The sequence below is a fragment of the Equus przewalskii genome, chromosome 13 (assembly GCF_037783145.1).
Source record: "Equus przewalskii isolate Varuska chromosome 13, EquPr2, whole genome shotgun sequence".
NCBI lineage: Eukaryota > Metazoa > Chordata > Mammalia > Perissodactyla > Equidae > Equus > Equus przewalskii.
This window is the reverse complement of record NC_091843.1, coordinates 52,628,251-52,654,459: the sequence shown is the minus strand read 5'-3', so window position 1 is coordinate 52,654,459 and position 26,209 is coordinate 52,628,251. Positions and strand designations below refer to the sequence as shown.

Here is a 26,209-nt window from a genome sequence, read left to right as displayed (position 1 = left end):
GCTTATAAAATTGTCAAAACCCATTGAACTGTATGCTTAAAATAAATACAAATCACTGTTTGTAAATTATAACTCAATTTTTAAAAAAGGATTCAAAACTGTGCAGTCTGGATAGGCAAGTACAATGGGCAAGGAGTTCTCAAATTTTCCTTTAGCTGAGATCCCACAGAAAGAGACCATTCTCTAATTGACTTTGTGGATATTTCTTCGTAGTGGAGATGGAAGCATAGACTGATGATTTTGATTTTCCAGTGACCATCCCATCCACCTAGCTCCTGTTGCACTGACTATATGCTCACTGAGAATATTCTTATTGTAGTGGTTGTTTCCCCATGTAGATGTTCTTGTTGGGGAGAGAAGCTGCAGATAGGTATTAGGCTGCTAGGTTTCTAGTTACAGACTGACAAATGGGTATTCTGCTTAATATATTAGTCAGCATCAATGGATTCTCCTTATGAAGATCACCTTCAGTTGACCTTTTATCCTGATCCTGCAGTATCCCTGGCTCAGGTGGCCACCTACTGAGGCCCTACTGGGACATACACAGACCTTTTCTAAAAAAATCAGTGCTCTCTCTGCTCTACAGCTTTGTGAAATAGTGGTTTGACTGTGGTGTACACATGCCTTCTCATGTCTTTAATCTCCTTGAGAGGGTCTGGTTTGTTATATATCAGAATCAGGTCCATCTCAGTTCTGATGCTGATTTTAAATTTAAGCAGGATCCAGAGCAGGTAAAGTGCTGTATGGGTTGGAGAACGCTTGCTTCCAATTTGAAATTTATTATATTTTTGACACTAAGTGCCCTTTTCATCAGCGTTAAAGGCCTAACGTTTTTGTTGTTCACTGACATCTCACTATAATTGGTGCCCACTGTATTCATGGAAATAAAGGAGATGCTGTTAAAGTGGTGATGGTTAACGGGAAGACGAGGTCACTGCTTTGATTCGAAGAATGAAAACAGGGGAAGCTACTACTCCAGAGAGGCAGAGGGGCACTCTTTCCATTTATTTTCCAACTGTAATTTAAAAAAAATTGCCCCAAGAAGAATCAAAAGAGAAATTAATTTATTATTGCTTTCAGATAACCCGGTAATTTACCACTAAATGAATAGAAAATAATAACAGCATAAATATCAATAAAAAATAGGTTTGGTAAAAATTGCTTTGTGAGAAAGGAAATTCTGTGATTCATCCGAAACTCAACTCACCAGATTCATAGCATGGTGTAATCCTTGTCTATTACATATTATTCTGTGCAACTGAACTTATGAGATCTTTTTCTTTGTCCTTTAAGACGAACCATGCAGCTCAGACACTATTTTATTCTTAGAGCTTACAGATCATATATTAAAAGATCATAAAATATTTACAAGTGTAAAACATGTAATTCTATCTGTAGGTATGAGGAAAAAAGAGCATTTAATATGATTTTAAAGGTGCTCTATAGGAGAATTTTTAAATATAGTAGACACAGACAGAAGCTGCTCCAAATTGAAAAGATATTTTATGATTATGCAAATATATACATAAATTTGGATTATAGAAAAGTTTTTTTCCATGAAATTTAGAAAATACTGAATGACTATAAGAAAATAAAAAACATCTTGAAATCAATATCCAGATAGAAGTATTGCAAACATTTTAGTGAATTATCCTTGTCTATTTTTTCAGTTTAGAAGTCTTTTTTCATTTAATATTATATAGTGGCATTATCAAATGACATAAATATAATTCAAAACATTTAAAAACATTATTTCGATGTTTCAATGGAAGCGATTTTGATCACGGGTTGGTTGAATCCAAGGATGTGGAGGGCCGATAGTATTCATTGTACTACACCATTTTATATAAGAAACTTGACCGTCCGTGGATTTTGGTATCCACCAGGATTCCTGGAACAAAACCGCTGCGGATACTGAGGGACGACTATATTTTAAGCGACTACCTAAGGCGTCAGGATGACGTCATCAAATGGCGACATAGGTCGTTCCTGACTTCAGTTCTCCTCACAAGAAGACTAGCACTATCCGTAGACAAGACAGCATTGTGATGATTTTAGAACCTGGGAACGCGGCTGAAGCACCCTCCTGGACCACAGATACTGAGGAGGACCACAATAGAACTGTAAGAAGAGCGCCTACACTGACCGCACCTTCTGCCCTCGGGGCTGCACAAAATCCACTGGAGACCTACGGTTTCTGCAGTGGGAAAAGAGACAAGGTGAACATCGAGCTTCCCCAGTCTTGAGGGATGTTTCCCAGGAGGGTCACTAGAGTCTCGCCTAATAAGTATCGCTGTGGGACTCTGTGGGGTTCTGCCACCGGAAATCAAATGGAGACAGAGAAGGAGGCGGGGCTTACAACAGCCAGTACTCAGAACTCGGGGGACCGCGTGCCTGATTGTAGTGGCGGCAGGAAGAGATTCCAGCCAGTGGCTCTGCCTGTCCGCAGAGCCAAGTCAGTGACCCCATCTGGCCAGGCTGCTCGGTTGGCAGTTCTGCCAGATTTGGGTTCCCATAAAATGGGCTATACTCGCCAGTGGAGCCTGTTCTACCACCCCGCCCAGGAAGGGAGGCAAATTCGCAGCCCCGTCCAACTGTGGAGCATAGGTTCCAGTGACGTCGATTCCAGGAGCTGGCAGGGAACTAGGGCAGCCCTGGAGCCCATTCTGCAGCCCCGCTTGGGCAGGGAGCCAAGCCAGCAGCCCTGCCCCAACTGTTGAGCATAGTTTCTGGCCTCGCATAACCAGGGAGCCTGAACAGTAACCCTGGGCAAACTCAGAGCCCAGCCCAGGGCACCACAGAGCTGGGGAGCCCAGCCTACAGCCCTGACCAGCAGCAGAGCAGCTTACCGCCTGCTGGATTGCTGAATAGTCTGAGGCCTCACCAGGCAGGGAGGCCAGCCAGTGACCTTGCCCAATCGTGGAGCTTAGCCTGTGGCTAAACCCAAAAAAGGAGCCTGGACAGCGACCCCACGAGACCATAGGGCACAGTCTCCAGCCCAACTTCCAGATACAGCTGGAGGCTCCTCTGGACTGGTGAGCCAGGCCAGAGAACTTGCCCAGCAGCAGAGCACAGGCAGGGGTCTATAGGACCTTGAACCCCCACCTACAGCTCAGTCCAACTCCTGGGTATAGCCTGTAGCCCCACCTGATTGCACAGCACAGCCTGAGGCCCTGCCTGTGGCCCCACATGAATCTGGAGTTCAGCCTGCAGCACCATTTGGTCGGGGAACACAGCCTGAGAACCCACCCGGCCAGCAGTGATTGTGGAGCCCAGCTCATAGCCCTGCCCAATCACGGAGTCCAACCAGTGGTACCCTCCTGCCAGGGAACACAGCCTGTGACCTGGTCCAACCAGAGGTGATTGCAGAGCCCAGCTAGTGGCCCTACTTGTCTTCAGAACACAGCCAGCAACCCCACCTGACCAGGGAGCTCACTGTGCGCCCCACTTGAGCCTGGAGCCCAGTCAGCAGGCCCACCCAAGTTTGGAGGCCAGCCAGAGGCACTCCCCAACCTCAGAGCATGGGCGGTTGCCTCACCCAACTAGAGACCCTGTTATTTTATATATATATATCATATGTACATATACAAAATTATTCACAAAGGTTAAATATAAAAAGTTAAAGCATTTCTAGAAAACAATTTTTTTTTATTAATGTTATGATAGATTACAACCTTGTGAGATTTCAGTTGTACATTTTTGTTAGTCATGTTGTGGGTACACCACTTCCCCCTCTGTGCCCTCCCCCCACCCCCCCTTTTCCCTGGTAACCACCGATCAGATCTCCTTATCAGTATACTAATTTCCACCTATGAGTGGAGTCATATAGAGTTCGTCTTTCTCTGACTGGCTTATTTCGCTTAACATAATACCCTCGAGGTCCATCCACGTTGCTGTGAATGGGCCAATTTTGTCTTTTTTTATGGCTGAGTAGTATTCCATTGTGTATATATACCACATCTTCTTTATCCAATCATCAGTTTCTGGGCATGTAGGCTGGTTCCACGTCTTGGCTATTGTAAATAATGCTGCGATGAACATAGGGGTGCAACGGACTCTTGAGATTTCTGATATCAGGTTCTTAGGATAGATACCCAGTAATGGGATGGCTGGGTCATAGGGTATTTCTATTTTTAACTTTTTGAGAAATCTCCACACTGTTTTCCATAGTGGCTGTACCAGTTTGCATTCCCACCAACAGTGTATGAGGGTTCCTTTTTCTCCACAACCTCTCCAACATTTGTCACTCTTGGTTTTGGATGTTTTTGCCAATCTAACGGGTGTAAGGTGATATCTTAGTGTAGTTTTGATTTGCATTTCCCTGATGATTAGTGATGATGAACATCTTTTCATGTGTCTATTGGCCATATTCATATCTTCTTTTGAGAAATGTCTGTTCATGTCCTCTGCCCATTTTTTGATCGGGTTGTTTGTTTTTTTGTTGTTAAGCAGTGTGAGTTCTTTGTATATTATGGAGATTAACCCTTTGTCGGATAAGTGACTTGTAAATATTTTTTCCCAATTAGTGAGCTGTTTTTTTGTTTCAATCCTGTTTTCCCTTGCCTTGAAGAAGCTCTTTAGTCTGATGAAGTCCCATTTATTTATTCTTTCTATTGTTTCCCTCAACTGAGGAGTTACAGTGTCCGAAAAGATTCTTTTGAAACTGATGTCAAAGAGTGTACTGCCTATATTCTCTTCCAAAAGACTTATTGTCTCAGGCCTAATCTTTAGGTCTTTGATCCATTTTGAGTTTATTTTGGTGTGTGGTGAAAAAGACTGGTCAATTTTCAATCTTTTGCATGTGGCTGTCCAGTTTTCCCAGCACCATTTGTTGAAGAGACTTTCTTTTCTCCATTGTAGGCCCTCTGCTCCTTTGTCGAAGATTAGCTGTCCATAGATGTGTGGTTTTATCTCCGGGCTTTCAATTCTGTCTAGAAAACAATTTTTAATTAATTATTTTAAAATTTTTCTTCTGACTCAGGCAGGAATTTACTTTAATAAAATAGTCAGAGATACATGTATACAGAAATTTAGGTACAAAATTATTTATTACAGGACTATTTGCCATAGTGAGAATCTGAAAAAATGTAAAGTCTCTTGAGGAAGAAGGTAAAATAAATCACGACATAGTTAAACGATGGATTAATAGGTAGTCATTTGTTATTTTTTTCCAACTGTATTGAGATAAAGTTGAGATATAAATTCTGAGTTTAGGGTGTAAACATGATGATTTGAAATACATATATATTGCAAAATCGTTACCACAATAAGATTAGTGAACACATCCATCCCCATAGTTACAATTTATTTGTGTGTGTGGTAAGAGCTTTAAGATTTCTCTCTTGGCAACTTTATTCTCTATAACATTATCTTTTCTTTCATCACTGTATTCTCTTACCTTTTTTTTAAACTTTTAAGCAAATTTTGAACTTGTCTCTTACTTCACTAATTTGCTTTATTTATGGTGGTCGATTTTATATTTTCTGCTTTCATGCAGTTTTAAATTTTCCACTAAATTGTTCCATGTATGTGCAGTTTTATGTGATTTCAGATATAGGTATGTCTTTTGTAATGACCATCTGATATGGTTTCATGGACACAATGTTTTCTTGAATCTTGTTGAAAACTCAAAACGTTTTAAAAATATATTATCTATACTAAGTCAAATAGTTCCTTGAATTCCTTAGCCAGGAAATCATTAGTTCTGATTCTGTAGAGTGATCTCTCATTTGAACTGTATTATATACCCATCAGTTTTTTATTTCTTTATTTGTCCTTAAAGGAAGAAGTCTACATTGGTACGTACTGGAAGATGAAGTGAGTTTGGTAAGAAATCCATGTTTCTGAATATTTCATGCCCAGATGAAAACAAAGGTGAAATTTCACACTGACAATTAATTTTATAAGTCAGAAATCCAGCAGTTGAGGTGTGTGCATGATGCAGGGAGATAAGACATTGGAGCCAGAGTAGTCAGGTATAGTTCAGTAGAGAGCCTTTTCTCTGTCTAGAAGAGTTTCTCTCCGTTTTGCTTGGCAACCAGTAGTTAGGAACATGTAGTCAAATATATGCCTGGAGATTGTGCGGCTCAGATGCCCCTCCCAGTTTAGCCCTAAGGCCAAGAAGTTCTTTCACAGCTTCTAATAAACTCTGGTTGCCCTTTTCATTTCAACTGCTTCAGCTCTCCTTGTAGGGGCAGTAAGGTGGTTATCCTAGGGTCTCATTCTCCCACCCCCTGGACTTATTAGTCTTCCTTCACCAGGACGTCAGGGAGGACATGATTTAGTCCTTCTTCCATAGTCCCATCTATGATATATCTAGTAGAAATTCTAGTTGAAAGTCCAGAAAGTTTTGACATGTAGATGACATCCTTCTGTAATTTCCATTCCTTATGCTTTATTTTCCTATTTTTATATTCTATTTCTCACTTTGTGGATTGAGGGGGTTAGGAGATGTCATATTCTTTGTCACAATCACATTGTGGATTAGGTTTCAACGCATGAATTTTAGGGGGTCGTAAACATCCAGTTCATTGAAGAATTCATCTGCTTAAAGTGGAAAATCTAAAACAACAGCAGCAGCAAAAACCCAATCAGTTTTGAGCTATGTAAGAACATTTTTAGCTTTAATTTGCTATGTCTAAAATAATGTAAATTTAGAAGTAGTTTGAAATGAGAGAAACGTTATTACCAAGTCATGTTTACCTTATATACATGACTATGCTTGATTCAGTTAAAAATTTGTTTTGATTTGTGAATTCATTTCTATGAAAACATCTTTCAAAGTCATCAACGTTAAATAACGTTTAGTTATAAGTTTAACAAGTTTATTGAAAAGACTACAATAATGTGAAGTTGAGAATGTTGGGTCACAGTGCATCTAAGGATAAATCCATTTTCCCTCCTGATCAGTATCATGGGAACATTTCTAACTTAAAGTATTTTCTTTGTTGTAGTCAAGTGTTGTAGAAAATTACACATAGGGATCCTGGATTTGTTAACTGAGAAATACCAAGTTCCTCAGTGTTTTAAACCAATAGGGCAGCTATTCTTTAAATAAACTACTTCTTGAATGTGGGTAAAATGTCTGCCAGAGTTTCTGGGTGTTTGTGTGTGGGGTGTCATTGAATTACTTGCCCAGACCCCTGTCATGCATGACCATGGTGGTTTGCTGAAAATCAAGAGGAGAAGACATAATATTCCTTGTTAACCAACAGTTTCCCTTAGTTTGGGCTGAGGTCAGCTTGCAGCTGTTTCAAGGACGTTACTCCTTAAACAGATGTTCTGTCTCTTCTACTTATTGCTTTGTTTGTATATTTTATAAAATGTTATACAACTCACCTAAGAAGTTTGTGGATAAACCAGAAAATAGAGATTGCCAAAAAGAAAGTGGCCAAAAATTCATCCACCTGGAAATATATGCTGATACGGATATACACATATTTACACATACTTCTTTTGACCAACGTGAGGTCATATTAAAAATACTATTTATGATCTACTTTAACTCACTAATGTATGACATTCAACTAAGATTTTTTTTAACTTTGTAATAGCATTCGTTTATTCATCAAACAAATATTTACTCAGCATGTCCTACATAGCAAATACCAAACTAGGTACCAGAAGACATTGCTAAAGAAGACATAGCTCCTGCCTGAAACGTTTTACGCTCAAGGTGGAGCAAATACAATTAGATCAGTAACCACGATGTAATGTATTAGGAGGTAGAACAGGGCAGAATACAGGGAGGGTCTTTCTTCAAACAAGGGCAAATGTACTTCTAGAGGTTTGTGAAGATTTTCTCAGGGGTGCCTCGGCTCTCAGATTATTTTAAGGCAATTCACTTCCCGCTTCTCAACTCTCATTTGTACTTTATCTTTCAATCCGTCTGCCCTAAATTGGCAAGAGTGTGGTCAAGGTGCGTGGGTGGGGGTGTGGCCTCTGATCTTCTGCACCTTTCGCAGTAGCCTTTTCTTCCACTTTGGAGAAAGGTAAACCTCTAACCCACTGCAGTCCTACAGCATTGCAGTGTCCTGGGTGTGAAAGCCTCTAGGCTTCCAAGCAAAAGGATGATTTGAATTCTTGGCATTGGTGTTGAGAAAGTGAGTAATGGTAATGCCCCCTTAAAAGAGCGATAATTTTATCTGAGAAAAGTCATTCTAAACAGCAACATGGCCATTCAGGAAAATTTTCTTTTTCCTCCTAGCATTCCACAGAGGTTACAACTATTCATTACTGGAGCCTTATATTTTTATTGCAGAGTTGGATAGAGTGATCCATGAAAGATGTTTAAGCTTAAAGATTATTCCATTAGGATAAAATTCTCTTGGTAATGTTGAATGGAATACAAGTCAAAGATAAAGAGGAATGATTCAAAATTTCCAACTGTTAAAAAAATGTATTCATTTATTCTTCAAATGGATGATGATAATCAAATTGCAATGGTATTTAGATTCCATTGGATATATTTTAAAGAATAATTCAATAATGTATGTGAAGTATCAATATTTATAATATGCAGGACATTTCTTCCTTTGTAATTACTTAATTTTATAATGAAAAATAGATGTCATCTTATAAATGTGTGAGGGAATACATAATTGTTCTAAATTCTCTTGGGGCATATATTAAAAAAAAGATAGTATAGTTCACTTGCTACATGCCTAGCTTCTGATGGCAGAAAAAATTGGATTGAGCTCTGTATCTAGGAATACCTAGTTCTATGACCTCAAGCAAGTTGCTTAATCTTTCTAAGCTTCAGTCTTTTCATCAGTAACTAAGTTGATAGTACCCAGTCATGAGGTTTCCATGAAATTAAACATTTAACTGGAATGAATTTTCTCTATCACAGGAGATTCAAAATTAAACATTTAACTGGAATGAATTTTCTCTATCACAGGAGATTCAAAAAGAATCACATTATTGTATTTCTAAAATATATATAAAAAGTTAAATCTGGTTAGGTGCCCAATATCAACTCCTTTTTCTTTTAAAGAATCCCAGAAAGATGATACGGTTTTGAAAATGGAATGGGTCTTCAGTATATCAAGGCTGCCACTGGGGTCTTCAACTTTCAAGCCCACAATGGCATGAAGTATTTCTATACCTCTCTTGCCGATAATATACTCAAGTTTCTTTCGATTTGGTTTTCAAAGTTGTGACCCTTAATGTTTAGATCCAAAGGTATCCATACGTGTCACCTGCTCCCAAGAGAAGTCCTGCCATATCCAAACCTGCTGTGTTAGAGATGAGCTTTGAACCCTGCCATTTGCTAAAAGGCCATCCTCGTCTTCTTTCTCCATCTCAGAGAGGGCACACCAGGGATGAGGCTATCATTCCTCTTTAGCTCAACACTGTCATCCCTTCCTCCTCAAGGAAAATTTATCTGTATACTCTTTCATGAATCTACATTCCCCCTAAAGCTTGAAATTTTCTTCAGGGTTCCAGATTTATGCACAAAAGTTTGGCTGTCCCATCTCTAAGGATACGTGCAGAAAAGAGTTAAACACAGCAGGCCTGAGACTGCTATCCTTAGAAAGGCCTGTTTGCATGATTGGCTCTTGGCTGGTGTTTAGGAACTTGGATTTCTCGAATATTCCTACCATTCCCTAACTAATAAAAGAGTGCCTCACTGTGCCTAATCTGTTTGTGCAAACAATATGGTTGATGCAGAACACATGCTTTACTTCTGGGAGTCTGGAATTTTGGCAGAGGTACAGAGTGTCTATGTGACCAGTCTCCAATCAAAACTTTGGGCACTGAGTCTCTCATGAGCTTTGCTCGTAGACAGCACTGCACATGTGTTGTCACAATTCACTGCTAGGGGAAGTAAGTCCTGTGTGACTGCACTGGGAAAGAACTCTTGGAAGCTTGTACCTGGTTTCCTTTGGACTTTGCTGCATGTGCTTCTTCCCTTTTTTGATTTTTCTTTGCATCCTTTTGCTTGAATATATATTAGGCATGCATCCAACTATCTGCTGAGTCCTGTGAGACTTCCTAGTGAATCACTCAAACTGACAGTATCTTGGGAACCCCCTACACAGGGAGGAATAAGAAAAATTACTTTTTAATATTTCCCAGAATTTCTATACCAGTAATAATAGTGAAACCAAGAGAAAAATTAGTATCTTAATGAATTACAGATATTTAAATGAAGTTCCAAGGATCATTAAACTAACGAAGGCTCCCCAGATGAGGTGACCCTTGGTAATTCCCTAAGTCCTAATGGTTAGTTGATACAGTATGGTTAGGAAAGACTTCCCCAAGAGGGAACCCTTGAGTCCAGTTTACTCTTTTTAGAGAAGACCTCTTTTTCTGTGCAATAATAGAATCCTAAGGCCATGTCCATCAGATTCCAATTGAACCTGACATCCTACGTTTTCTATAGAGTTTATCCAGATAGAAAGACAATGCAAGAATGCTTTTAAAATTCTGTTAGTTTTTCTCTTTGATGTTGTTGCAGTGATTTGCTGTTTTAAATATTTTGCTGGAAACCTTTGTGTGTGTGTGCCTTAAAGCTTCAGGAATGGGCACAGTTATGGAAGTTCATTGAATAAATAAATAAAGAACAAAAAATCGTAAAGACAGTCTGGGGTATTGTTGAATTTGTGTTGTGCTTTACTAATAAGCATATCACACTTTCCAATAATAATACCAAACAGAGCTGAAAAGAGGGGATGAGCATATGGAAACATCAAATTGCGTTTTATCTCTTAGTTTCAATGGGTGAGCTGTTGCTGCATTTTGATTTTTCACCTGTGCAAATTGATATAAAATATTCAACTGCGAGCTGGCAAAATGTGGACAAAATACATAAGTCACTGCCCTTACAGAGCAACCCAGGTTTTTTGTCATTTTTAGGAAGCATTGGTTTGTTCTTAGGTGACTATTTCTTGAAAAACTTGTATTTGTATTTCAAAACAACCACTAAAAAACAAAACAAATCAAACAAATAAATTTAAACATGCATACCCTGGCACAAAATATTATTGTGTAGGTATCAGTCATAGACAGAGCTCTTCCAAGATGGTAAAAGACTCTTAATCATAGCCAATGGTTTTGAAATGTCTCAGTGTGCAGGAAAAACTAGACTGAGTTAAAAATTAAAAAAGAAAAAGAGAGATAAAGGTCTGATATACTTTAGTTTTTAAAATCTGCAATATAGTCATATTTAAAAACAGCAATGAATCTCATATTGGTCCTACAAAAATCATCAGTTTAATCATTGACATCCTTTTGCATATTTTACTAAATTTTGCAACTGAATCCTCAGTGCTAACAGACTCTGAAGCTTTGCTCTGGTTCAAGGCCATGTATGAAGTGCCTCTCATTGTGTTTCATGTCATTCTTGCAGATTTAAGTTTTTTGCACAAACACACGCTCCCGTGCTCCCTCTTCTTACCCTTTCATTGCATCTGAACTTTGTAGAACTATTTTAAACTGAGGGTCTTTCTTCTATGAAAAAGAAAATGTGAAGCTTCTTGTGATAACACTTTTCAAAGAATATACAAAAAGAAATGCTGTATTTACTTATGTGTTGTATAATTGCTTTTCAGAGATTTTTTCTTGTTTGTTTGTTTGGGTGGGAGTAGCTCTAGCTAACTTTTCTCTGTCTTAGGCTTTCTTGTGTAGGAGAGGAAGACATTTTCTCTACCCTCTCTGGGTTCATCTGGCCGGAGAACGAATTATATTCACATGAGACAGAATAGCAGGAGAAAATTAAACAAAGCTTTATAACATGTATACATGGGAGGCTCAGGCAAGCTGAGCAACTCGCCAAAATGTCTGAAGTCCCCACTTAAATATCATATCCAGCTAAAGACAAAGGAAGATGTTGGGGGTGGGGGGAATCAGTTACAGGAGGTTACCAGACAAGCACAATAAACGAATGCAGATTTAAGTCCTTGCCTTCCCCATTGATTAAGAGTTTCTAGAGATAAGGTCATCCCCCCTTCTTCCTGGTAGAGAGGGAGATATCTTTACAGATGGAGATTTCCTTTACAATGTAAATGTTTCCCAAGAAAGGGCAAGCAAACTCCACTCCTCAGAGTTGCTTTTATTAAAAGTGACCAGCCCCCTCCCAAAAAGTTCCTCATGCCAAAGAGACGTATATTGGGGTGGCCAATTCCAGTCCCCCACGCTTGCTTTGTAAATAACGAGAGGGCCTTATTATCAATGGGGAAAGTTAATTTTAGGACAGCACCCTGCTAGCCAATTTAATGGACCTGAATCACTCTCTCCAGCTGGTGTTTTATTTTTCACTTTAGTTTTATTTATTACTTTAGTTTTATTTATTTATTCTTAAATATCCAGAGGGCAGCTAGAGTCCACCAGAGGTATACATCTGTGGTCTATCATACTGATTGTTGTCTCTCTTCACTGGGGCCTTATGGACTTCCCACAGAACTCCCACGTCTCCTCCATCCCCCACAGAGGAGCATGAGCTGCGATGATGATTGAGCCCCTCTCACAGGAGCTTCTGTGTTCTCCTCAGATGACGTCTTAACAGCTGCGAGAACTTTCCTAGTGAAGAGCTGGGCCTTCTCCTTAGTGTTAACAGTTTACCTCCATCTTTGATTCTAATATCTGAAGCAAGTTACCTTAGATATTTCCTCCTGAATTAATGTCATCAGTTTTTACTGATTTAATTTTTCTCCATTCTTTCTTTTTTTCAAGTATTTTATTTATTTATTTATTTTTTGAGGAAGATTAGACCTGAGCTTACATCTGCTGCCAATCCTCCTCTTTTTGCTGAGGAAGACTGGCCCTGAGCTAACATCCATGCCCATCTTCCTCTACTTTATATGTGGGATGCCTACCACAGTGTGGCTTGACAAGCAGTGCCATGTCCGCACCAGGGATCCAAACCAGCGAACCCTGGGCCGCCGAAGTGGAATATGTGCACTTAACCGCTGCGTCACCGGGCCAGCCCCTCCATTCTTTCAAATAGACAATTTTCTTTCTAAGCCACCTTCCTGTGACCTATAGCTCTCCCCACAGCTGCCATCATATTTATTTACTTGTAAATTTCTTGAATGAATGATTTCTACTAATCGCCTCCATTTCCTTACCACTAATTTATTTTCTTTTTTGTAGGTGTTTTAATTTTTGTTGTTTAATGAGCATCTCCAGTGATTTTTCAATCACCGTATTCAATGACCCTGGCCTCCCTTCGTTCTGACATTGAATTTTTCGTTTTCTTGAATCTGTTGAAACTTACGCTCATTTTTTTTTCTTTGAAATAGAACTTACTCCTTCTCTTTGGCTTAGATTTTTCCTACCGCTCCTGAATTGTAATCACTATCTTATACCCCGGGACTCTGCTTTTCTCTGTGTATGCTCACCATTTGGAGAACTTACTGATGGGCTTGACTTTGAAGGTTATTTCTATGCTGAGTTTAACTCCTAATAAGTATCTTCAGTCCTGCACTCTAACCTGAGCAGCAGGTCTACAACATCTAGCACAAAGAAACACACAGTAAATAAGCACTGAGTATTACTGAGTGAATATAAAGGGAGACAGCGTGAACTTTCATATAAATGTTTGTAAGAATGGTAATTTCTAGTGCCTAAGCTGAGAAGGCTTAAAAGAATTATATTATAAATTAAAAAAAATTTCTCTGTCAACTTCCTCAGAGGAAAAGACAAAGGGGATTTTCTTTGTCTTGACATTTATGCTTTTCTCGCTCATATCATGTTGATTTAAGTGCCAACTGAAATTGAACACCCCATTTTGATTAGAGTCAGACATTTCTAACTGTGATGAAAAAGCTTCAAGTTCAACTTGAATTTGTTCCAGGGATGGGAAAAGGTAACACAGGGAGGGGTACTCCAATTTTTTTATAAGGCATGTTTTTAAAAGTCCATCAAAGAATTCAGACTTCAAAATAATTTTTTCTATAGTGATAATTGTCTCTGAAGATTTTTAGTCTTTAGTCTGACTTGTTTTCTTCTCTGTGAAAATTTCTTTTGGTCTGGATTTTGGGAGCTTCTCTCCAGAAAGGTCCTACATTTGCTTCTGCCAAACACCTCAGGGATAGTGCCAGGCTTACATGAAATTTTCAGCTTCGAGTGTTCTTCCTGTCTAAGCAACTGTATATTTGGGCTGTAAACTGGCATGAGATACAGGCCTGAACTTTCCATTTCCCACCAATGTCTTGCTTTCTCTTTCCCAGAGAAAAGGCCATATCTCCTTAGTCTGCTTGGTTGGAGCTCTTCTAGTCCCCCTTTCATGGCGAGGATAGTTCTTGGTGCATCCTGATTATAGCCATGATATCAGTTGCAATAGTCCTCTTCATGTCTTCATCTCTTCATTCTGCACTCCATAGATGTTAACACTCAGCCCTTAGTGACCATTGGGTTTAATCTCTCTCTGGGAGTGGAAGATATCCCTGAGTATTCTGATACAGGGAATTTCAGGGAGAAGTATTACCGTGCAATGTAGATCTATTATTTTACTCTTTGAAACATTATGAATAAAATACAAGATCTCTTTAGCCACACTGGAGAGGTGATCACCCCGTTTATCTAAACTAGTGTGGGATCTCAAAGGTTGTCTGAGAATTTTATATCTGGGCAGCAAGATATTAAAGTATGAGACAGTTACGCATGAGTTTCTCTGACTTTGTACTTTCTTCCTCACTTCTGGGACTGCAGTTAATATCCTAAGGGTTCAAAATCTGTGCTTGTGTTAGTAGTACTTAGAAGCCAGAAATATACCAGAGGAGAACCCCGTACCACTTTACCTGGTAGGAACAGAATCAGACTTAGATATACCAGAAACAATTAGGAAAAGTGTGCATCCCTTAGTTGGGGTGATAAACTTTTAGCTTTTGGTCATGAGTGAAATTATGGAATTATTGTTGAAGTTATTGGCTCAAGAGTCAGGTGACTGGGTTTGAATTCTGGTTCCATATTTTACAAACCCTATGACCTTAGATAATGAACTTCTCTGTGCCTCAGCAACTCATCTGTAAAATGGGGATTATAATATGACCTATGCAAGGGTAGTTGTGAGAATTAAGGAAATTAATGAAGGAGAAGTACTAAGAGTGCCTGATACAAAGTCAGCGAGGCGGTACTAGCTAATATCTTGATGACAGTAAGGAGGAAGATGATGTTCTAAAGCAGGGGTCATACACCAAAAGGCATTCAAGTTCAAATGTTTTTTAAGATACCGTAGAAGTAAAGTAGACACTTCTGTGAAAGTGTATTCGTCAATGTTTATGACCTAACTAGTTTATGACTTCCATTAAGGATAGACGTACAAAATTAATGGAGAACCATTATAGGAGATGGTTGTTCAATTAAAGACAAATAAAACAAGAGCCAGTAAATTTAGGAATAGTGGCACCCTTAAAGTAGCGTGTCTTATCAATCAATAGACATTTATTGAGTATTGAATATGTACCTAATATTTAATTGGGTTAATTAGTCAAATGAAGCAATGAAGCCAAAATGATCAATTCAGTTGCTCATGTGGGTCATCTCACTCTTTTTTGGGGTCCCAAACTGGCCATAACCACTTGACACCTGGAAGGTTTGTCCATGGCTTTCCGTGTGTTGGGGGAAATATAATTAAAAACAAAATCTTCTCCCAACCCAGGAACCCTTTCCACAAAGATAGAAGAAGAAGCACTTTTACCAAACAAGAATGTGAGGCACATCACAGGTAGTCTACTAACAGATTACAAAAGGCGGAAAGACATTTCACCCCTTTTATAGCTGAGCAGAGACAACTCATTACTTACACATTTTCAAGATAAACAATAACTAGTCCTCAAGTAAGAGGACTTGAAAGCACCATTTGTCACATAGAGTTTATCCTTATTTCATTCACCTAATAATCGAGATGACCATCTGTGTTAGCTAATTAGCTTTATCCAGAGGCAATCTAAACTTCTCATGTCTTTATTACAGGAGATAGTTTTGCAATTGGAGCAAGGCACCCACAGAAACTGTGATATAGGGGGGCTATCTCTCTTGATGTTTGCATCTTAAAGAGATGGCTCCCAGGTCCTTGAGAAAGATATTCCTAGGTCAGAAAGCTGACAAAAAGCCTATCTAGTTTTCAGAAGGATTTGTATACATTTCAAAGAAAGAAGAAAGTACTTACAATAAGTTTTCTAAATTAAATGCTGAGAGAAAAAGGGAGTAAGGGAAATTTCTTCTCTTATTTGCAAAAGGAAGAATTAAGCCTCTTATTTTTACATTTGTCCTTACACATGCACCTGACGTGCATCACCTGCACAAGGTCAAGCCCCATTTTATAGATGAGCTGCTGAGGGAAAGATAAATCAATGATCTAATCAACAGTTGATGCTTAAAACTAGGATTTTATGTAATTTTTAAATTGGCAATGATAGGGAAGATCTGATTTAATTTTTCCTTTCTTGCATTGTTAAAATATGGTACTTAAGGAATACCTTTGAAAAGAAATGAGAAAACTCCAGATAACCTTTTGTATTGGTTAATACTCTGCTTTTATTATAAGAACATTGAGAAGAAACTCCTGCCTATTTTAATTTAAAGAGAATTGCTCATTAATTCTTTCAATATACAGACCATTTACTGTGTTAAAGCAGCCTGATGTTAGAAATATTTAATTGTTAACCAGAATCAGGTTGGTAGTATTTTACCCTATTAGGGATTTTTCAAATGTTCTCACCAACTATGAATGTTAGATCAACTAAATGATCTGAAACAAAGAAAAAGCAGAGGGAGTAAATCCTGTGAAGAATTCCCTTTACGTGCTTGATAGGAGCCTCGGGCTAAAGATGGGGACCAGACAGTCTCAGTATGGTGGTGATGATGATGATGAGAAGGAGGTGGGGGCGGTGGTAGGGTGGTAGGAGGGGTGGGGGTGATAGGCAGGATGTTGGGGACCTTAACATTTGACATTCTTTTTGCCCTCATTTCTTATTTTTAGATTTAGAAGATTATCTGCTTTTTGATTCCACTAAGATGCAATGAGGTTGTTGAGTTCAGTGACTGATTTATGGAATTAAAGTTCAACTGAAGCTCCCTGATTATTCTCTTTTTTTAACCTGACGTTTTATTACATGGGCAGTAACTTTGGCCTGTGTGCTGTTTTAATTCAGGGTCTTATCTTAGAAACCTTCACTGTGGACCAAGTGAAACATTTGTTTGGAATAAGTAGTTTTCTCTTCTCCGGATTTTTATAGCTTTTATGACATTTTAACGGCATTATTCTTTACAGACATCAGGGAGTTCAATTCAAAAGTGGCTTTAGTGACCCACAGATATGTTTTGCATCATTGCTGAGCTTAGGGGAGGGCAGCCTCCTAGCTTAGCAGATACTCCTGCATGTTGAATAAGCCTGGTCCCAGAACTGGAAACTCTGGACCTATTTTTATAGCTTAAAACATTTGATGACATTTTGAAGACTGTCTTTTCAAAAAATGTAATGATTAGGGAATCTAAAGTGCAAAACTGAAAGCTTGAATTATCCTTTATTTACTTGAGTTTAGAAGTGTGTTGGAGAACATAATTATTCATCTCTTAGCAAAGTGAAAGAGCAGCAGCAGCAGCAGCTGTATTAGCATTCAAGTTGGAATGCAGCATGCAATTTGGATCCCAAGACACAATGTGACTCCTACTACATTTTTCCTCACTTCCAAGTCTAGATCTTGTGACCTTCTTGTGTGGAAAGCTGGGTCTATTCCATGTGAAGGAACAAATGAAAAGCTGGAGTAAAAATTGTTTACTCTGACTCTTTCTTCTGGTGGTGGTGGTGGAGTGGAAGACCCAGCCACCTAGTGGAAGCTCAAGTAGTGGGAAGTCAAGTGTCTCCCTCAATGTGAAGACTGTCGAAGGCAGGCCACTTGTAGGGGAAAAGAACTCACAATCCTAAATTTTGGGTATTTGCAGGGTTTGTATGATATATTACATTTCTTCTTGAAAATATTCCATCAAATTTAGGTTGAATGAGCATTGGGTTAGGATTTGAGTTAATAAATTTAGCTGTTTCCCAGTGTTTTCTTATTTCTCAGTCACCCTTACCAATTGCCCTTCAACAGCCATGAGTTAAAACCACGTCTCTGTTTTTAGCTGACCTTTGTTCAAGGGGCAGAAACTTTATATGTCTCACTCCTTTATGTACAGAATCAATTTGAAGAAAGGTATATTTCAAGGGGAAAATGGCACTAAATGTGTATCTTGGTTTCCATGGTTGTCTAATGTGAAAAACAGAGTGTTTATTATCCTTTGTTCGGGAAGCAGTGGTGGTCAAGCTATGAAGCAAGGAAGTATATGTTCATTTTTCAGCTTTATTATAGACATGGTGACTAGTGTTCCCCATTATTTTTTATTCCTATGTTAAAAAAAAGCCCAATGCCTAATTCTGGGTGGTGTTGATGACTTTAGGGTTAGGGCTTTGGGACATGGGGAAAAACAGCCAGACCAGGAAAGATAGGAGGCTAGCCAATTCAAGATGAAGAGCTACTTATGCACAAATTCATTTTTCCCTTTGAAGAGAATAATAGTTCATTCTTCCGTCTCATTGTATTTTTATTCTCCAAGTCTTAAAGTACACATAGACAGTTGCAGAAATAATGGATGAGTCAGCTAGCCGCTTAGCTAGTGTAAACTCAAGGATTTGAAAAAATTTCTCCTTCTGCCTAGAATACTTAAGCAACCTGAAGCTAATATCTGAATTTTTTTTTCCCAAAGATTTTTCTCTTGTAAAAATGCAAATACACTTGGGGAGATAATTTACTAGGATTATCACAAATTTGCACCTTGTTTGTTGTTTTTAAAGATTTGCACCTGAGCTAACAGCTGTTGCTGATCTTTCTAGTTGTGGCATGTGGGACGCTGCTTCAGCATGGCCTGACAAGCGATGCCGTGTCTGTGCCCAGGATCCAAACCAGTAAAACCCCAGGCCGCCGAAGCTGAGCATGTGAACTTAACCGCTTGGCTGCGGGGCCGGCCCCTACACCTTGTTTTAAATGAGTTTATCAGGTAATGTCCTGAGAATTTATTTTGATGGGGTGGAGGTAGAAAGAATTTGAGGTCACTGGGTATCTAGAAAGGAGGTGTTGGTGATGGCTTAGTTCATAGGACAAGGACTACTAAAAACATGCTTAACCCTTTTCACCATTTTACAAAGGACTGTTTTTGCCTTTATAACTTTAACACATGCCAAGCATCTAGCCGTGTCAATATGAGTTTTAATGCTGATAAATGTTTTTGAAACACACCATAGTAATGTGTTAGTGTTACATAGATGGGAAGGAAAAAGTTAATTTTAGTTTAGCCTCCAATAAATGTTGGCAAAGGAAAGATCAGCAAGGGGGACCTTTTGCATATTATCTGTCCCATGATCCTGTGGGGCACTATGTTGGAAAAATATTCATTCCTATTTTCTTCTACTAAAGAATAGATGAAAAGAGCATTAGGTAGGAAGTGGGATATGTACTTCATATTTATTAGTACTTAAATAGAATTTTTTTTTGAGGAAGATTAACCCCGAGCTAACATCTGTGCCCATCTTCCTCTATTTTATATGTGGGATGCCTGCCACAGCATGGCTTGACAAGCAGTGTGTTGTTCTCTGCCTGGGATCCGAACTGGTGAACCCTGGGCCAAAAGTGGAATGTGAGAATTTAACCACATTGCCCCACTGGGCCAGCCCCCTTAAATAGTGTTTTTGATGTGCTATTCAAACAAATTAATGGACAAAAATCTTGAGCAAGTTTATAAAATGATAAAAAATTTTGTTTATTTATTTGTGATGAATACTTTAATCCAATGAGTCCTACACTTTTCATGGCACACATGGAAAGTGATAACATCTGGAGTATTTGGAGTAAACGGAATAGGTGTTTGAGGTCAAAGTGAGTGGACACGTATCTCAGCTCCTAAAACCCATTTTGAGTTCGGCTTTGGAAGACCTGCTTCAACAATTGAGTAGAATAACGTTGTATTGAAACCACACAATGTACGATGGTTTCAGACACTATTCAAGTGACAATCATGCTTAAGAATGAAACAATAAGCCTATTTCCATAAAGTCAGAATTGTAAAACTGGAGCAAACAGTAACTTTACCTTCAAAATCTTATGATATAGTTAATTTTGCTTATTGCTGAAAAACTCATGTTTTGACTAAATCTTACTTAAGCAGATGATCAGAATGCCTGCAGCTTCTTTTGTGTGATCAAATAGCCTAGGCCCTCCTTTTCCATGGCTAGTCAGTAGAACGATCTTCAGACCATTGCATTACTACCTGGATGAAGGGGCCTCAAACTCGTTATGTCTAAAATTGAAGTCCATCATCCTCACTAATCCTGCTACTCCTGTGTTTTCAGTCTTTATAAATAGCTCCAAAATCTTTCTATTCATCCTAGCCATCCATGTGGCTAGACTCTTTCCTTTCTCACACCTCTCTGTTGAATTCGTAATTTAACAAGTGCTATTGATTCTCTACACTTAACACTTTAAAAATTACAAGAGTGAATGCTTTTTTAAAAGAATAACAAATGTAAACCATACGCAGTGTGTAAAGCAAAAAGTGAAAGTTTTCTGGCTTGCCCCTTCGCTCCCTGAGATTCTAAGGAGCTATTTGAAAGCGGTCTCAGGACTTCATGCCCCAGGGCAGGAAGCTCAGGCGTACCTGGTGTGGGCTGAAGCGAGGTTTGGTCACCTTGCCCCTGTGCAAGTCTGGTTAAAGCCTGTGTGGAACTGGCTGAGGCAGCAATGGCTGTAGGAGGAGGTGGTGCTAAGGGGACTGAAGGTGTGCACAAGAGGTGTCTCATACAATATTCTTAGAGAATTTTATCTGTATTCTGTACGTATACAATCATACAGTTTCTTTTAAACAAAAAACGGGATCACATACTTTGTTCTACATCTTAAAAAAATAACAAAAATTTGGCTGGCAACTTTTCATGTCTGTACTTAAAGAACGACTTCATCCTTTTTTCCCCTCAGCTTTACTGAGATATAATAGACATTTAACATTGTCTAAGTGTAAGGTGTATGACATGTTGATTTGACACGCTTACATGTTGCAATATGATTACCACTGTAGTGCTAGCTAACACCTCCATCATGTCACGTAATTACCATTTCTTTTTTGTGGTGAGAACATTTACTATCTACTCTCTTTAGCAACTTTCAACTATACAATATGGTATATTAGCTACAATCGCCATGTTGTACAGTAGATCCCCAGAACTTATTCATCTTATAACTGCAAGTTTGTACCCTTTGATCAAGATCTCTCTATTTTCCCCAGCCCTCAGCCCTTGGTACCACCATTCTACTCTCTGTTTCTATGAGTTCCTATCTCTTTTTTTTTAACAATTTGTTTTGAAAGGATCCATTGTGTTGCTGTCTCACAATTCAATAAAATCATATTTCCTATAGATGGACATTTGTTTACACTTTTGTTCTGTCCTGTAAACATTGACATAATAAACATCCTTGAGCATGTCTTTACCTTTGTGTTGTTTATCCAGATTTTCTTCTTAATGTCTATCAGTGCATTTTAATAGTTTGTTTTTCATGAGGCACAAATACGTGTTATTCAAAACGTAAACGTGTTTTTCATGTTTGTTTTTGTATATTTTTTGTAACTTTTTTATGTATTATAGTGACATATTTTTGGTGTGGTGTTTTTCATTATAATTTCTAATTATGAATTATAAGAAAGTGATTTTTTTTGCATATTTGCTTTATATATGGCTACCTCACTAAACTGTTATTAATTAGAGTACTTGATTGTCCTGACTTTTCTAGGTAGAAAATTATATGCAAGTTAAACATATTAAAATTATTTGTGCCCAATATTGATACTTCTTACTCTTTTTTTTTATAGTCTTATCACATTGTCTAGGACTTCCAGAACAATTTTGAATAATATCAATGACAGTGTGTATCTTTATTGCATTTGTACCTTAATGAAGATGCCTAAATATGTGACTGTAGACCCTCTCTCTTTCCTAACAATTAATGAAAGCACTCATTTCTCTGTATCCTTGTTTATGCTGGATATTTAAATATTTTACATATTTGTCAGTCTCATAAATAAAAAACAGTATCCCATTGTTGTTTTAATTTGTATTTCCCTGATCATACATAAGATTGAGCATATATTCATGTGTTTATTGGCCTGCATGCTTCTGTGAGTTGCCTATTCATTTTCTTTTGCATTGTTTATATTTATAAATTAGATTTGTGCAAGCTCTTTATATGGAAATCTTTCATTTGCTATGCAAACATGGCAAATATTTTCTTCAAGGGTATCAGGTTAGGGTTTCTGGGCATCAAAAGAATCTGTTCTAGCTACCTGAAGCTGAAAGGGAATTAATTAGCTTACACAGTTTCTGGGAGTGCCAGCAAACCATCTTCAGTGAAGACCATACAGTTGGAAGTGATACAGCTAAGAGAAATGCCCAAACTCCTCTGAGCTCAGTCTTGTAGAAATCTCTCTGTGGCCTCTGCCTGTTCCTCAATACCAACAAAGCCAGGACTCAGTATGAAACACCCGCTAGAGATGCTGTAGGATATCAAATGCCTCCACAACTGTTCTTACCAGAAGAACCCAGAAGCCTCATGGTCTTCAAATCTGCCTTCCAAGTCTCTTGTTGGTGTGTCTGTTTGATGGAACTAGTCACAAGTCTACACGCTAGAAGAAAGGGATGCTGGGAAATGTGAATTTTGGATTCAACCTGGGAAAGGTGAGGATCAACAATATGGAGAACTACCAAAATGGAGAATGTCCAAAGGTCTCTAGATGGCCACAAATGACAGATTTCCACCACACCCAATCTGCCATTTTGTGTAGAGCTTTGTTTTTGTTTTCTTAATCATATAGAAGTTTCAAACATTTCAAACATTCCAATATTTATTGTTTATTCATTCATTTTCTACGTATTTATTGAGAGCCCATTTTGGGCCAGTTAACTATGCTTTTGAATGGAGATAAAATGGTGATCCTGACTTCCCAGAGTTTTGAGTCTGGTGGGAGAGACAGACATTAAATTATCACAGAAATAAATGTAGCATTATAAATGTGATCATTTAGATAGAGAGAGAGAGCGGTGTGTTGGGAACTTATACTTGGGATAATTGACCCACTCAGAAAGGTGAGCTGAGTGTTTTCTAGTGAAGTGGTACTTAATCTGAGATTTGAAAATGTTTAGGAGTTGATTCTGGAGTTGATTCAACTAGCTGATTCAGATAGAAGGGTGTTTCAGGCAGAGCAGATAACATTGTCAAATACTGGGGGGCAGGAGGACACTTGGCAAGTATGAGGATTTCAAAGAAGGTGGAGTATAAAGAGTGAGGGAAAATGTGGTTCTAAATGATCAAAAGATAGAAGCTTGACCAGGAAGAGCCTTGTGGCCAAGATAAGCATTTCGGTCTTTGTCCTAAGAGCCTCAGGAAGCCTCAGCCTCAGGCTTCAGTGTGTAAAATAGTTTGGAAGATTCAAGTTACTGTGGTTGGACAAGTCAGCAGCTGGTTACAGTTGTTGAGCGGAAGAACTATGTAGTGCTTAGCCCAAAGAAGCGTTTGATAAATGTTGGTGAATGAATGAAGTAGCCAATGCCAAAGTTAATACTGATGTGTCTTTTAAGCAATAATAAAGCAAAAATAAGAGTATGTGGAGGGAGTTCTGTGAAATTTGATGAGCAAATCCAATACAGAGAATAAAGCAGTAATTTGTTACAGATTAGCAAGGCATAGCATGAAAAATATTTGGTAACTGAAAATATTCAGTTATAACAAAGAGAGCATCTATGCAACATATAAATATTATGTTTGGTTCGGGTTATTTGTTTTGATGATTTAACATGTTCATTGACTGGCTAATGAGATTTACCAGTAATAACATGTAAACAGTTCAGTAGGAATCTATTAATTTAGATCATCAAGTTATATAGAACCTTCCTTAAGGAAATGCTCAGTGCCTAGCAAATATATTGTTAACTATGCTGGTTAATAAGGTCATTTGTATGAAGGCAATAATCTGTCAGACCTTGAGTTTACTTGTTAATGAGCTCTTGCTGAATATAGTAAGTGATTTGGAGTTTGTTAGTAACAGCAGTTCTTTAATTGAGAGTCATAACGCTGCTGGAGCTTCCAAAGTGAGTTTAAGGATGAACAGAGGATGACAATAGAAATAGAATGTGCTTTATATCTTTTTTAATCTTAGCATGGCAGGACCTATATTCACTGAGACAATCTAGTTTGGGGGATAAATGAGCAGGGAAGCCCTTGGAAAATCATGTTTGGTGATAGTAAACAGAAGAAAAAAAGCAGAGTGAGGAAATAAGTGGCAAGCACAGTGGATGTGATAGTAACCTCAACTTTTGCCTCTGTTTGGGGTTAGCTCCGGTCTGAGTATTGCCTTCAGAAGGATGGAGAAGACTGAGGGTTCCTTGAAGTATCATATGCTCTCATGGTTCAATGGCCTTGACCCTTCTTCCTAGTACTCTCTTTGTATTTCTTCTCGGACAAAGCTAGATGTCATTTACTAGACTCATGAAAGGCAGCGGACTTCCTAAGAGCGTCGTGTCTCCCCAGATCCCATAAGACCACCATTATCACACAAAATGAGGGAACTCATTTGGAAGTGGTAGTTTAACTTACAGGAAAAGGAGGCTGCTGGCAATTGATCCACATGCTTCTTTAGGCAGTCCCACATCATGGAATTATAGATTTTTGCTACAGGAAGCATCCACAGGGAACATCTTATTTATTCATTTTAATTCACTGGTAAGGAAATTGAGGCCTACTGCAGACCAAGTAACTTCCTTAATTATAAAGCAGGTAGAAGGCAGAATATGATAGGAATCAATTTGTAACTTCTTCTTCCCTATTGAATATAGGAAAGGAAGGAACTGGGCTCGGCGAGACATTGACTGTAAGGATTTTTCAGGTTTCACTAGATTTGTCCCCCTCATGTCAAGTTCTGTCAGTCCTTCCATACCAGACAGGAGAATTGTCACTGGGGGCCAAGGGATGACTTTCCGAATGTGAGGAAAACAGTCTTCTGTTACTGAAAAAGCCCACTTCTATGAAATTGGCTACTTTTTTTAAAAAAAGAAAGGGCTTTTAAAAAGAGGAATTTCTGCCTTTGCAGAAGACGTTAAAAACCAAGCCTAAAGGGAACACACTTATGCCTTAGAGTCAGAAGGGAATTTGTGGTGTAAACTAACCATTTTTGTATATCCCCATAGCTCAAATGCTACAGATATCAAAATAAATAAATACCCTTGAATCAAAAGCTACCATAAAAGATACCAGCACGTAAGTGCAGTATTTACAAACATAGCAAAGAAAATGCCCTCCTCAAACCTCAAATTCTTCTCTTCTTCATCAGCTACACAAACTGAGGCAAACTTCTAGCCATACGTTCAAAAACAAACACACACAAACCAAGTGCAGTTACCTAAATTATTTGAATTTCTTCCTTGAAATGTCATCCAGGGAGCCTTACGTGGGAGCCTAGAGGCAGCTGGTAAGATACAGAAAGAATTGTCTTTGAAAAAATTCTATAAATTCTTGTTTTCATTTTTTTTGTAGTTTAATCCTTTTGCCCTCAAACTTTGCTTGTAAAAAGTAACGTCACCCTCCATTTCAACTTCTCATTTTGTCCTTGTTTACTTTTTCTTTTTGCGACTTTTAAGTGATGGTTTCTCATTCCCTCTGGGTGGGCTAGATCTTCCTTGGTGGAAGCAAGGTGCTGAGTGAGTGCTCAAAGCACAGGCTTCCTTGGTTGTCAGCAACTGAGGAATGAGTTCCTTCAAGGCAGTGATGAAGAGGAGATGCAACTTAGGTTCAGGAACATTTGAATTACCTACACTGATAACAGTCACATCCATGAGAGAGCACTAGATTTTTATTTTCAAGATTTCCTTAATACATTGGATTCTCTAATCCAGACTCTTCCCCAGACCTTCCCCCACATTTAGCTAGACCTTATGTTTTGCCACTTATATATATTTACTTAATTTGCATAATAATATCATTAAAGGGAGAGAGTAGTCTATAAGCAAAGTAGTAGGGCGCCTGTTCACTTAAGCTTTACTCGTGTTCATGAATATCCGGTTCTTCGGTCCTTCCAGAACCATTGCAAAGTACCCTTCTCAGCTTCCTTTAGGTTGCACAGGGCTGTATAATTAGTTATGGCAGATGGACTGTGAGTGGAGATGATCTGAGTTGCTTTTGGGCCAAAAAAT

The 26,209-nt window shown here is 38.5% G+C and overlaps 1 long non-coding RNA gene across 2 annotated transcripts in view; it reads left to right on the top strand.

Annotated features, from left to right (window-relative positions):
• The first annotated feature begins 1,965 nt into the window (after nucleotides 1–1,965).
• LOC139075120 (uncharacterized) overlaps nucleotides 1,966–26,209 on the top strand; it is a 132,180-nt gene continuing 107,936 nt past the window's right edge. Inside the window, exons 1-2 of one of the 2 annotated variants that reach the window (XR_011525181.1) lie at nucleotides 1,966–2,219; nucleotides 5,783–5,826. This is a non-coding gene — a long non-coding RNA (uncharacterized lncRNA). The remainder of the gene's footprint in view (nucleotides 2,220–5,782; nucleotides 5,827–26,209) is intronic. The other variant, XR_011525180.1, reaches the window with a different exon arrangement.